The 15,545-nt window shown below is 37.6% G+C and overlaps 1 pseudogene; it reads right to left on the bottom strand.

Moving 5' to 3' along the window:
- Positions 1-2,982: 2,982 nt before the first annotated feature.
- On the bottom strand, positions 2,983-4,334 carry LOC102008974 (annotated as a pseudogene).
- Between the last annotated feature and the right edge of the window lie 11,211 nt (positions 4,335-15,545).

Genomic DNA, 15,545 nt, shown 5'->3' with positions numbered 1-15,545 from the left:
TACTTATTTGTTCTCTTTCTGTTTTCCTTATGTGTGAATTCACCAGTATAAATTTCCCTCTGAGGACTGCTTTCGTTGCATCCCTAAGATTCTGGTAAGTCTTCTGGTAAGCAGACTTACCAGGTCTGCTGTATGGGCTAAGATGTGGTCTATTTTAGAGAAAGACCCATGTGCAGCTGAGAAAAATGTGTATTCTGATGTTGTAGGGTGGAACACTTTGTATACATCTACTAAGTCCATTTGTTCACAGCTTTGGTTTAGATCTGTTATTTCCTTGCTGACTTTTCATCCAGATGACCTATCTCTTTGTATCAATGGGGTGTTAATGTTCCCTGTTACAATAGTGTTATTAATTATAGAGGTTTTCATGCCCGTTAAGATTTGTCTTATATAATTTGGAGCTCCAATATTTAGTGCATAGATGTTTATGATTGCTATCTCATCCTTTTGCTGTTTTCCCCTTACAAGTATGTAGTGACCTTCTTTCTCTCTTTTGATTGTTGTTGCTTTGAAGTTTACATGGTCTGCAAACAGAATAGCTACCCCTGCTTTTTCCTGGGTTCCTGTTGCATGGAGGATTGCTTTTCATCCTTTGACATTTAGTCTGTGGATTTCCTTTTCAGTGAAATGTGTTTCCTGTATACAGCATATTGTTGGATTTTTTTTTAATCCACTCTGCCAGTCTATTTCTTTTGACTGGAGAATCGAGGCCATTTACATTTATAACCAATATGTATTGATTTATCATTGTCATGTTATTAACTTGAGTTGATGTCCTACATTTTCTACCTGTTTACTTGCTTGCTCTTCTTGACATTTCATTTCTACTGTTGTTCTTGAAATTGAGGTCAGAATTTTCTGTGTCTAGAACATCTTTTAGTACTCTTCTAATGCTGGCTTGGTGCTCATGAAGTCCTTCAATTGTTCTTTGTCATGAAAATATTTTATTTCTCCATTGAACTTGAGGGATAGTTTGGCAGGGTACATCAGTCTTAGTTGGAAGCTGTTCTGTCTTAGGACCTGTAATACTTTGTTCCAAGCTCTTCTTGATTGGATGGTTTGTGCTGAGAAGTCTGCTGTGATTCTGATGGGCTTTACTTTATAGGTAATCTCTTTCTTTTGTCTAGCAGCTTTTAATATTCTGTTCTTTTGCTGGAGATCTGGGAACTTGACTATTCTATGTCTGGGTGTAGTTTTATTTTGGTTGTGGTTGTTTGGAGTTCTATATGCCTCATTTACTGTATATCAGGTTCTGTTTCCATTCTTGGGAAATTTTCTGCTATTATTTCTGCAAATAATCTTTAATGTCAGTTGTATTGCCTCCTGCTGTTTCGTTGACCCCTATAAGTCATACATTATTCCTCTTTGCCTCATCTTGCAGCTGCTGAATTGACTTTTCCTAGATCCTTGTTGATTTTACGAGATCTGTTCTTTCACGGTTGCTAGCTGCCATGCTGTCTTCAAAGTCGAGATTCTATCTTCAGCTTCATTCAAGCAGTTTTCGTAGCTTTCAATGGCAGCTTTGTTTTCCTGGAAGTCTCTTTGAATCCAGTTCATGCATTCTAAGTCCTTTCTATATTTTTCATTTAACACTTCTGTCCCTTGTCTTTGTTGTTCTATTTTCTTATATGTTTCATCTTCAGACTTTTTGAGCAGTTCCTCCATTGTTATTGTCATTTCATTTTTTGCCTGAGAGATTATTTCTGGTCTCATCTCTTCTATTGCCTTATGGAGTTGTTTCTTTACTTCCATTGCAATCATTTCAGCTATTTCAGGCATGTGTTTACCAAGTTCTCCTATGTCGATGTCTCCTGGACGTGTTCCGAGTGGGGTGGAGTTCTGGGATTGTGTTTAGTCCTTCATTTTGTCATGTTTGTTACTGGATGCAGAAAGTTCAGTTTCCCTTCTTAGTAGCTGCACAGCAAAGGCCACTAGTGTCCCTAATTTTCCTGTTGGTCAGGTTTGCCCCTGAGTGTCCTCTGAGAACCGCTACTTAGTCTCGGGTTTTCCAGCAGTTGTTGGTTTGTATCTAGTTATCCCCCGTCTCAGATGTGGGCATTGGTGTCAGGTGATGGCCAACCATCTCATCCAGCATCCCCTTTCAGTTCAGGGCATGTGCATGGCCCAGACTCGGGTTATACTTGTATGACAATCCTGGTTCAGTGGGCCTATGTGCCTAGGCAGTTCATGGTACAGGCAAAACCCAGACACAAACTGCAGGGTTGACAGTTTGTGAACCACCTGATTCTGTGTCTCCAGTCTGTTCAGGACTCATACAGGAACCAGATGCAGGCCAGACAGGTAGCAATCAGAGACTGCACTTGCCTTCCACCCCTAGGGGATCTGGGTGAAAGTAAAGCACAGACTCGAACCACTGGACTAGCAGCTCTTGGAGCACTTGCTCACTCAGCACAGGGTATGCGCAGGGAGAGGCCACATGCACTGCTCCCACCTAGAGAAGTCCCTGGGGCTTCTGAGTGAGGACCTCCTGTCTGCTGTGGGTGCAGGGAAGGCAGAGACTCAGTCTGTAATGGTAGCGGGGTCCTGGATCACCCGCTCTGTCCTCAGGAAGTAGATGGGAAATACCTGGCTCTCTCCGTGAGTTTCAGCTGGGAACATTGGCAGTGTTAGTAAAGCATAGACTGGAACTCCAGACCAGCAGCTCTTGGAGCACTTGCTCACTCGGGGCAGGGCGTATGTTTTTCATCTTAATAGAATATCAATTCTCATAGTAGGTATTGATGATCTATTGGATTTCTTTGGATCTGTTGTGATTTCTCCCTTTTCATTCCTAATTTTTTTAGATTAATAAAGTTTTAAAAAAAGGAAATCCTGCTTTTTTTTTTTTTTTTTTTTTTTTGGTTTTTCTCTGGTACTGGGGACCGAACTCACGACCTTGCTTTTGCCAGGCAGGCGCTTTTGCCGCTGAGCTAAATCCCCAGCCCCTGGAAATCCTGCTTTAAACATTAAGACACATATACGCTTCTGTCATATTTATTAAATGGGTCTTGAATTATTGGATCCTTGGTTGAATGTAGAAGATATCCACACTGGTCTGAGGGGAGTTGTTATCTTTAGAAATCTTTTTGTAAATCACTTTTCTTGAGAAGTTCTCCTTTTCAGGATTTATCTAGGTTTTCAAGAAACTTCAAATACTTTCATGTAAGGTGTTAGACTGGTCTTCCTATAATCTCTGGTTCTGTGTTTGATATCAGATTCAGTTTCATTTTCCTCTTTTTGTTTTACATTAGTGGAAATGACATTTAATTCATTCATGGCAAATGGAGCTTACTGTTGGAACAGCAAGTGATCAAACTGATCCACTTTCTGTAAATCAATAGGCACAGAAATCCAACCTGTTTTAGGATGAACACTAAAAGGGTTCTTCAGTAAATGATTGATTCCTTTGCTAACATTGATATCCAGCTGTGGAAAACAGTACTACAGCATAATCTCCCACTCCAGCCAGGGTCCACATTTGTCAGTTTTGATATTCTGATTTGCACTGGTTACTCTTTTTACATGCTCACAATGCTGAAGTGAATTGTGAGACTTCTGGAACCCTGTGTGAAGTTCTTCATGAATTATCCCAGGAAAAAGACTTAAAATCTTATCCCAACTTTCTTTATTTTCAAGAATATCTTGATCAACCAATGCATATTCTTCAAAGTATTTTTTTATTATGCTTATAGATCTTCTGACAAAAGAGCAGATTTTTTCACTTAGTTGAACTTTCCTTTTAACATCCTGGCCACCCTTTACAAGACTCAAATACTCAACTATCCGAGAAGGTACTGCAGAGGACAATTTTCTAACTGATTCACCACGATCCAAAAATGAACACCTTTCCTTTCAGAATACACCCAGAAATGATGCTTAAACCCAAATTCCTCCTTCAGTGCTTGGTCAGTGATGTGTATGGCCATTCTCATGAGGGTACAGCACTTGGAGCCTATGTCTGCAGAGCTGCAGCATCTCCTTGTATCAGCGTAGTCTGTCATGTCAGTGTCAAACACTTGTTCTTTCTCCTGAGCCTGGAAGGCTCCCAGCTTCACTGTATTGTGTTGATTGGGTCTGTAGGAATATACTGAGCCTACATCAATCTTGTGTGGATTCATTTTCTGCATTTCCTTTTCCAGATCATTCTAGTTGTAGGAGGATTGGTAGCGAATGTAAATATCATCTTTCAATGTGAATGAAAACTCACGGTTTTGAAAGTAATTCTTTACCACTCCGCCATAGTTGAGCCAGCGATAGTACTGGGGGTAGGGGAAGAGCCTCCCTTAATAAAGCTTGAGCAGCTCGGGCAGCTCCACAGGGTCGAACGACTCCATGGCATGGGGAACTCCTAGTTGGGAACGCCCAAGAATTGGCAGGAACCGCTCAGCCAGAGGTTGGCTAGTACGCCATTCCTAATTGCTTGAATTCGTGTTTTTCTTTCCTCTTCTTCATGAGGTTGGCTAAAGGTTTATCAATTTTATTTATTCTTTCAAAGCACTAACTTTCAATTCATTGATTCCCTGTATTCTTTTCTTAGTATCAATTGCATTAATTTCTGCTCTTGTTTTTATAATTTCCTCCCTCATATGAGCTTTGGGCTTGATTTGTCCTTTTTTCTAGAAGTTTAAGGTTCAATGAAGGGTTGTTTATTTGAGCACATCTGTTTTCCTGATGTGGGAGCTCATTGCTATAAATTTCCCTCATAGGACTGCTTTCACTGTGTCCCATATGTTTTGGTATGTTGTATCAGCATTATTGTTTAATTGTATATACTGTTTAATGTTGTCCTTAATTTCCTCTATGGTCCATTGGGTGTTCAGAAGGGTGTTATTTAATTTCTATGTGTTACTGTAGTTTTTGTGATTCCTTTGTCATTGATTTCCAGTTTCACTGTGCTATGGTCACATAATATGCGTGGATAATTTTAGTTCTCTGTATATGGTCTATTTTGGAGAATGTCCCATGTGCAGCTGAGAAGAATGTGTATTTTGTTGCTCTGGGGTGGGACACTCTGTAGACATCTACTAAGTCCCTTTGTTCACAGGCTTGATTTAATTCTAATATTTCTTTGTTGATTTTTTTGTCTAGTTGATCTATTTGTGAGAGTAGGGTATTAATGTACCCCACCACAATTGTGTTACTGCTTATTTTGTTTTTCATGTTGGTTAATATTTATGTAGTTGGGTGAACCTGTGTTCATTCATGGTGGGAGCCTCACAATTTGACTCAAGTGCAGGTGCATACACACTTTCCCGTCCAAGTGTAGGGCACAAAAGTATGACTGGAGTCATACTTTTTGACATTATAATATTATAATCAACATTGCTGGCTTTACTTTTGTTTACTTCACACTCACATTTGAATTTTTTCTTAGATTTGGAAAATTCACCATCATATCAAACTTGTACAGAAAGAGGGGCTGGGGATTTAGCTCAGCGGCAAAGTGCCTGCCTGGCAAGTGCAAGTCATGAGTTCAATTCCTGGTACCGGAAGAAAAACAAACAAACAAACAAAAAAAATTTGTACAGAAAGAAGGAGGGACTTATCTTCCAAAGTCCAGGACTCAATAAAAACCTAGGCTTTCTGAACCTGGGAAACCTAACTGGAGATAGACAACCTAAACTAAGTCAAACCAAGACAGAAGTCATTCTGGGTGAACTAGAGGTTAATGTCCATATTCTCTGGTGCAGAAATACTGGCAGTGACACCCAGCTACAGCTACTGTGACTACCCACACTCTTCTTAAAGCATGATTTTGAATATGCTGTACATCTGGGAACCTGGCTGTCTTGAGTTTTGCCTTGCTAAGCTCGGTTCTGCAGGTTTTCCATTTGTCTCTGAGCCATGTGACATGGTCTTGCAGATTTCTTTTCTGCTCAAGTTAACCAAAGTCAATTTTTGTTGTTTGCAATGGAAAATCCTGATTGTTGACTAGTACACACACAGAGACACACACACTCACTCTGAAGAGGGTTCATATAAATATAAGCTAAAATAAAAGGAATAGTTTTATTTTAGCTTTTCAACAAATAACTTCTCTTTGGTTATTCAAAAGCTTTATATTCTGTTCAGTAATTTTAATGACTACATCTCAGTGGTATTTCCTAAGAGAAAATATAAAAATAGAAAATGAGAAGCCCATAATTTTGTATTCAGCAATTATAAAACTCTCTATACTGAAACTACTGACCATATGTCATAATTGCAGCTAATAAGAAATTAGAATAGGGGCTGGGGATTTAGCTCAGCGGCACAGCACCTGCCTGGCAAGCTCAAGGTCGTGAGTTTGATTCCCAGTACCAGAAGCAAAAAAAAAATAAAATAAAATAAAGAAAAAGAAATTAGAATATGAGAGATAAACCTAAGTACTTTTAAGAATGCAAAGCACTGGACTGGTGAAAGAAATATAATCTAGATCTTGAAAATATAAAATTAAGTTTATAGGCAGTGGAGTTGTAAGAATGACAATAACCTCCTCTAAAACATTCTGATCTTTAAGTGTAATGTCTTATTGTTATTTCTTATGGAATGTAACCCATAACCTTGAGGCTACAATTACTGCAAAAATAGATTATGTACTTGTTATGGGTATTGTACTTACTCACTATCTGTTCTTATAGGAAATGATATTTGTTGGACTGTTTGCTGTAGCAAACTGATTTTAGTCATCTAAGTTGCAATGCACATATCATTTCTGCAATGATTTTCTTTTTATGAATGACTGTGCTAACTTTAAATTCTACATGCACATAAATTCCTTAAGGTTGCTTCCTAATGAAAGAGCACTATGAACCTTGTCTCATTCATTCCTTCATCATAGCATCAGAAAACTTAGTTTAGTATGCTAAAAAGAATTACTTATACAGGTAATACAAAGCTTTTTATCCAAAAAAGAAAATATGTCACTACTCATTAATTATAAATAGTGCAGAGTTAAACATATCCATGCATATAGATAAATTATAGAGAAATATCAAAAACTGGGTACCAGTATTTCTGAAAGTTGGCATTATTCAGTTCACTATATACAAGAGCAAAATTCACATCTTTGGGGATAGCTATTAATAAAATTTGTAACCTGCTGATCTTTCAGGATTAAAAAAAACTTATCACATATAAATTAAGATCCTATTCTAACATGCATAGTGAAGGTGGGGGATATAGCTCAATGGCACAAGTGCTTGTCTAGAATGCATAGTGATTGTAATCATGTAGAAAGTTGTCCTCACTGAGACGAACTGCTACCTGTGTAAGTTGTTGGTGGTCAGTAGTGACAGCTTAGTATAGATAATGTTGATTGAATTTTCCTTTTGAAATCAGTTAGTGGGTCACCAATCTTATATTTTTCTTCTTGCATATATAGGGTCACAAAATGTATGCACACTTCAGGAGAAGAAAAACTTGTATAAGTATTTTAATACTCAATTTATTGAGATATCATGAGAATAATACAAGTTATCCTTGGCCTCTGTAATTACAAGAGGTGCTCAAAGTGGTTGTCATAACTTCCATATATTTATTATTTTTCTTTTTTTGAAATGTGTATACATTTTTTGGTGGACACTGTGCACTTAGGCTACATTTCCAAGATGTAAGTAGGCATGGTTATATGACTGAATTCTAGCTAACAGAGGATGAAAGAAAATAATGTTCAAGGCATGATCCATATGAACTTCCAAACCTGATCCTTTATGCTCTTTCACATTACTCTAGCTTGATGCAGACGAACACAAGCTCCTTAGAAGGAATGTTTTGAAGAGTCTGGGCCTCTGAACTTCTGCCTAAAGAAGAGACATTCTCCTATTACAAAAATCTATTTAGAAATTTCTGTGAGTAGGAAATAAACATCTGTTACATTCATACACTCATGGCTCAGCTAATAGGCTAGACTAGCCTCTGCAATGAAGTGTATGGTAAAACAAGAAAGACACATGGTCAGGGCAGTATGAAGAACCAATACCTGGGGACTGTAGGAGCAGCAACATGCAGTCTCCAGCTTAAAACGATGTTTTCTGCTTTGTAATTGGCTTCTGTGTTGTTAAACACCATCAGTTGGCATTAGATTTGTTTGGGAGAAAACTATTTCTACTCTATTTTAATATATAGGGAAATGGCAGAAGGAAATTTCAAGAAAATGTGAGCAGTTCAGAGTAAAATATTATTTGGGGTGTACTAGTCAAGATGGATGAACAGAGGTGCCCTGTTCACAATTCTGCCACAAAGAAGAACCAGGGCAACAGAGGAAAAATTGTTTTTCTAGGACAGTGATTTAGGCAGAACTTTGGAAATCTGCAAGGAAGTGATGGGAAATTTAAACAGCGTGGAGACTCAACAAGGTACCTAGAGCAAGGAGCAAAGTAAACTACAATGACAACTGTTATTCTTTGATCAAGGAGATCCCAAATGCTGGAAAAAGGTAAGTAAGAAAGGGCCCCTGACCCTAACCATATCAACAGGCTGGCAACACTAACAGCAGGACAATTCCATGGTCCTCACAAGCTTCCAATCCACTTTTGGTTGTTGGCTTGTCTAAGATTAACTACTCTGTTCCAAAGGACAGTACTTACTTTGGGCCACCCCTAATCCATAGAATTCAAGCTACTATAACAGCCCTCTTGTTAAATACCATTTTTCTTTAAGGGCCAACAACCAGCACCCTCCCCAACTACCAGAAGCCTGGAGCTGGTACATATCTCACTAGGCATAAAACAGTCTATTCAGAGTCCTGTAGCATCAGTAGCTGCTATAGCTGCAAGTCTGCACTCCACCCATACCTACCCCATGGGACCTAGGTAAGGCCTTTACCTAGTCCACAGGCTTAGACCCTAGGGAAGCTGCAAAGCCTTGGCCTCATTTGCCTATATCCATCAGGACCTGGGAAAGGTTTTTGTGGAATCACTCAGCTCCAGGAATGCAGCTACTAGTATCCTTAAAATTGGCACCTCCTGTGCTCATCCAGTGTGAGCTGGGAAGGACTCTTCTCCAAGCCAGAGCTTTGGAATTTCAACTACTGGTTCAAAAAGCCCTGTCACCAAAGCTTGGTCTTCAGGACCAGAGAAAAGTCTCATTCATATCCTGCAGAACCAGGACCAGGGCTGCCAATGCCACAATCATTTCCACCAGTTTTCCCTGCATGAACTAGAGACCTCTGCATCAATAATCTGAAGGTTTAGGATTGTAGATACCAGACCCACTAGGCCTAATACTACTTGCACTTGACTTGCTAAGACATGGAAGGACCTTTTCATGTCCTACATCTCCAAGAGATACAGATACCAAACATTAGCTTCACATGCCTTGTGCAACCTAAGGAAAGGTCTCCTCAATAGTCCATGAGCTTGAGAGCATAGTTTCTTGGGCCCAATGCTCTTGTGCCATTTGTGCTTCTCCCTGGGACCTAAAACATGTATTATCTGGGTCTCATAACTCCACGAGAGTGTGTAACACTGTTAAAAGTCCCAGTCCCAGTAACAATCAAAATCACCCCATAAGACCTACGGAAATCCCTTTTGTGTTCTAAAACACAAGCCCATAATTGGTGGTGACACAGACTTCAGCATCAACTGTCCCTCAACCTACGGGACCTATGGGACATCAGCAGCCACAGGCCCAGGATTCTCCCACATTCATCCTAAGAGTCCGTTGGAAGATTCCCTTCATATCCTATGGCTCTGGGACTATGGCTCCACGCCTGCTCTCATCATGGCATAATCTATGATTTACCTGAAGGAGTGAGGGAGAGTCTTAGCCACATTTTACCTCACTGAGACTGTGGCAACTGATTCCATGTGACCCAATTCCATAAGGTTTGTCTTTAGGGTGTCTAAAGAAATGCACCTTGGGAAGCCTGCACTTTCCACTACAAAGTCATACAGCTAACTTTATGAACCACTGCAGTCTATTTGCATGAGCATTAATATTTATTGCTCATATCAATAAAAGATAAAGTATTTACAGAGAAATTACACTTTTAAGCTCCCCTATAAAGAAAGCCAACTCACATGCCCAATTGCCATACTATATCTCATCTAACTGAAAATATCTTCTCTACAAAAGCTACTTCATAAAATTGGAAAAGGCAAATGTTAGACCACATGCAACGACATCAGTGTGGGGACAAAAGACACATATAATTAAACACGATATTTCCAAAGGAAAACAATAATTCTTTAAGAACAGAGCCCAATTTAAAGGAAATTTATAAAATGGCTGAAAACAAATTCAAAGTAATGATCCTAAGGTAACTCAGTAAGGTGCAAGGGAAAACAGACAGATATTTTTTTAAATGTAAGGAAAAAATATGATATGAAATAGAAATTCACCAGAGAGAAAGACATCATTTAAAAAGCCACTCCAAGACCTTGAAGCCAAGCTTTTCAAGCAATTACATAAAAAAGAAATGGAGAGATTAAACCACAGACTAAAACGACCAGATGAAAGAACTTCTGAACTTGAGGACAGATCTTTTGAATTAATCCAGTCGGACAAAACAGGGAGGAGAATTTAAAAGAATGAAGAAGTTTTAAGAATTATGAGAAACTGTTAAAAATATTCATAAATACTGTGAAAAATACTCATATAATCTGAAATCTATAAGGTGACATAAACGGGAAAGACATTACAAATTTATTTCATAAGAGAACTGGAAATTTCTTAAATATTCAAAGACATATGGGCATCCAGATATAAGAAGCTCAAGAACCCCAACCAGATTCAACCAAAGGCATATTATCATTAAAATGTCAAAAGTATAAGACAAAGAGAATCCTAAAACCAGGCAGTGTCAAGGTCGTGTGCAAGGGAATGCTCATTAGACTAACAGGAAATGTCTTCGGAGAAATTTAAGAACAGAAGAGAGTGGGATAATATGTGCAAAGTTCTAACTGGAAACGACAGCAACAACAACAACAAAATCTGCAATGAAAATATTATATTTAGAAAAATTATCCTTCAGGAATGAAGACAAAATGTTTTTATCAGACAAGTAGAAGCTGAGAAAAATTAATCAATATCAGAAGAGCCCTATGCTAGAAACAAAATTATGTTAACCATCATAAAAAAATACACAATGTTCAAAACTCAATAGAAAAACTAGCTACACAAAATAGAATCAAAACTTGGCATGACAGAAAACTACCATATTTCAAAAAAATCAGAAGTAGAAAGGAAAAAATATAAGACATGAAAAAAACTGACAAAATGACAGGAGGAAATTCATACCTATCAATAATAACCTCATGCATTAATAGATTATATCTACCAATCAAAACAACAACAAAAAAAAAACAGGCTGAATGGACAAAAAAGACTCAAAAGACCCAATTATATGCTGCCTACAAGAAACTAATTTCATTGGTAGAACTATAAGCAAACTAAAAGTAATGAGCTAGAAAAAGGTATGACATGCAAATGGTAACGTGAGCAGGAGTATCTCTACTGATATCAGATGAGGGAGACTTTACATCAAGAACTGCAAAAAAGACAAAAAAAGGTAATTATATACAGTAAAAGAATCAATTTAATAAGATATAGCAACTTTAAATGTTTATGTACCAAATAAGAGACCATATAAAGAAATAAAGAAAATATTAGATACAGAAAATAGTACTAGAAAAAAAGGTATAGACTGTAATTTATCCATAAATGTAAACACCTCCTCAGGAAATCACTCTAGCATATAAATGAACAAAGAATTAAAGTGGTACTATAGTATAGATCAGATTGACTGAAAAGACATTGGAAACAAATGAAAATGACAAAACATCAAAACCTGTGGTAAATAGCAAAAGCAGTACTAAAGAATTTTATAGCAATAATTGCATATAAAACGTCAAATAAAGAACATACTCATGCATCCCAGGGATTTAGAAAATCAAGGACAAACCAAATCCAAAATTAGTAAAATGAAATATATAATAAAGAACAGAGCATAAGAAGTAAAATGAAGCATAAAAGTGTACAAAATATCAATGAAATACATTTTATAGTATAAAAAGTTAAGCAATCTTTAGCTAGACTAAGCAAAGTAAGGAAAGAAGACACAAATAATTAAAATCAGATGTAAAACAAGACATTACAACCGGTATCACAGAAACTGCTAGGACCGTAAGAAACTGCTATGAACTATGTGCTAAAACAAGCGGGAAACTTAGAAGAAATGTATAAATTCCTGAATATATATAACGTACCAAAGTTGATTCTAGAAGAAGTAAGAAATCTAAACTGACCAATAATGAATAACGAGATTGAAGCAATAATTACAGTCTCCCATCTAAAATATATCAGGACATTCTGGTGTTACTGCTGATTTCTACAGAACATTGAAAGGAGACCATATTCTAAATCGTAAATTATACCAAAGTAATCAAAATGGAAGAAACTTCTATAAGACCAGCTTTACCCAGGAAGGTGCACATATCCATACACATGTGAAAAAAAAAGAAAACAACAACTATGGATTCATATACCTGAGGAACATAATGCAATAATTCTCAACAAAATATGAGCAATTTAAATTTAACATCAAACCAAAAAGATCATATGCCAAAATGTAATGGGATTCATCCCCAGGATAAAAGCACAATTTAACAAATATAAATTAATAAATCACAGTGACATAACATACCATGAAAATGAAAGATTAAACTATGTGATCATTTCAATAAATGAAAAAGCTTTTGGTACTAATTAATATTGCTTCATGATGAAAAATGCTCTATAAATTAGATACAGAAGGAGCATAACTTAACATAATAAAGCTATTTGGGAAAACCCACAGCAAATATTATACTGAATGGGGAGAAGCTGACAGCATTTCCTCTAAGATCAGACATTAAAAAAAGAGCATCCTCAAATTGGAAAGAAGTTAAGTTATTCATGTTTCCAGATGATATGATTTTTTACATAGAAAAATCTGAATGTTCCAGTAAAACGCTGTTAGAATTTTTCTTGGTTACTTTTCTTTTGTTGCTGAGACAAAATACCTGAGGCCCAAAATTAAGGAAGAAAAGGTTTAGCTAGCTCACAGTGTGTGGATATTTCAGTCTATACTCAGCTGGCTCCAAGGCAGGCTGGCAGGGCACAGGGGCAACACTCTAAGATGGCAGAAGACAGCAAACATGGCAAGAGCACAAAGAAGGGGCTCAGCGAGCCTCTTTCCCTCCCTTACATTGTATGCAGGCCAACTGCCCACACCATCTTTGTGCCTTTCTCTTGCACAGGCTCAGGATGTTCACAAAGTAAGGACTCTGGCTCCCTGCTGAGTCACTTGGTTAACCTTCTAAACCTCTCAAGTTGACACAATGTATCAACCATAACAAAACTTTTGTCTATAAATTTGCAAAATACAAAGGCAATATTAAAAGGTACCATTTTATACACCAGTAATGAACATTCTGGAAAAGAGAAAAAGCAATTCCATTCACAATCACTACAAAAAATATTTAGGAACAAATACAACCAAGGAAATGAAAGCTATCTGCAGGGAAAATTATAATCCACTGATGAAAGAAATTACAGATGACACAAACAAAAGAAACTAAATGCCATGTTCATGGATTGTATGAATATTGTTAAGTTGACCATAATATTAAAATTTTTCTAAATGTTCCATGAAATTCCCATCAAAATACATATGACCATTTTCATAGAATTAGAGAAAGTCAGTCCTACAAGTAATACTACTCCAAACAGCATGGGGCCGGCATAAAAATGGACATATAGAACAATGGAAAAGAACAGAGAAAACATAAATGAATACATGCATGTTTATACAGCCAAATTTATTTTTGACAGTTTACAATGAAATACAGTGAAGAAAAGGCTATCTCTTCAATACATACTGCTGGCAAAATTGCATGTATATAAATATACAGAAGAATGATCCTAGATCTCTTTCTCCCATAGAATATAAAAATCAACAAAAAATGGATAAAAGACATAAATGTAAAACCTGAAACTATGAAACTATGACAAGAAAACATGACAGTGATACTTTAAGACATTGGTGTGTGTAATAACTTTTTAGATAGGACCCTAAGGCACAGGTAACAAAAACAAAAACTGACTCATGGAATCTTATGAAACTAAGATTCTACATAACAAAGGACATAATATAATTAAGGGACCTCATACAGCAGGACAGAAAGTATTTGAAAAATATTCATCTGACAAAAGATTAATATTCAGAATATATGAGAAAGTTGAAAATCTGAATATGGTGGGGCCAGGGGTCCAAATGTTTGAATAAAGCACACAGCATCCACCTTCTCCACAGAGAGTCAAAGCAACAGATATAAAATTGAATTTTATCATGGATGATCATGGAAGAATACTGAAAATCAACTTGAAAAACAACTGGAGAAAAATGGGAACTTTGTAAGTTTCAGAGACCTTGTGACCATTAACTATAGTCATGAACTTGACTAGATTAAGAAATATCTAACACATTAGTAAAGCACATTTCTGGATTACCTGGGTGGATCATGGGGCTATGACCTTGGGGACCACGTTTGGTTCCTTGGACTTTCCCTTCCAACCCCCTCTGCTTCCCAGCTGCTGTAGGTTGAGCACATTTCTTCCACTAGGGCTTTCTACAATGCCATTTCTGCCATAAAAGCCTACAACCATGGACTGAGTCTTCTGAAATGAGGAACTAAATAAATCTGCTCTCTTTTAAATTCTGGTTGTAAGATATTTTGTTTCAGTGACTGGAAGACTGATTGATACAGACCTGAAATAAAATAATAGTAAAAACAAATCACCCTAACATGTGACATCCTAGGTCCACAGCTGGAGATGAGGAATTTCCCCTCTACTGGGATAAGAGTGAAAGAGAGTCCCAAGTAGCTCTAGAAGCACAGATATTGGCAGTCTCCCCTATTGGAAAATTTCATAACTTTCACAGATTTGCAGCCTAATTACATAAGTAGCCCCAAACCCGCCTTGCTATGGAAAAGGATTTTACATAATCTCAGGGAATCCCAGGTTTGTATAGTCAGGGGCTATTTGAGAAAGGACCTACTCTCTGAATCTGAGCTGCTCTAGGGGGACACCACAGACATTTCACTGCACAGGCTTAGCAGGAATCTGCTTCGTCATGAGACAAACTTGGCTCACTAAATTGACTTTTACTCAAATCTGCTAAATGCTCTGCATTCTAGGGAATAAGTGTAGTCACAAAGAGGGGAGTGAAGGGTGCCACCCTCAAGAACCAGGAGAGTAGGGAGCCTGTGCTCTGGGACCAGAGGCATGTAGATTTACAGTGCTGTTGGGACCAAAGGAAGGCACCGAAAGAGTTCCCTCTGCCCTCTCCTTACAGCTGCACACGGGTGCCTATGACTAACAGAACAAGGCAGGGACCCTGTGATTGTACTGTTGTCCTGCCCATAGCAGTGTTCTGAGGTGGTCTTAAACAATGCCTGTTTCCGGCTGATACCCTGTCTTTAGGACACATGACCTAAAGAAGTCAACAGAGAAACTTAGCCTTTTGTATCCTGCATTGCACTATCACTTGTTCCCTTAGGATTTGAGCAGAGGGAGTTGGG

This window comes from Chinchilla lanigera, unplaced genomic scaffold, assembly GCF_000276665.1.
Source record: "Chinchilla lanigera isolate Chin_1 unplaced genomic scaffold, ChiLan1.0 scaffold00033, whole genome shotgun sequence".
Taxonomy (NCBI): Eukaryota; Metazoa; Chordata; class Mammalia; order Rodentia; family Chinchillidae; genus Chinchilla; species Chinchilla lanigera.
This window is presented reverse-complemented; position numbering and strand designations above follow the sequence as displayed.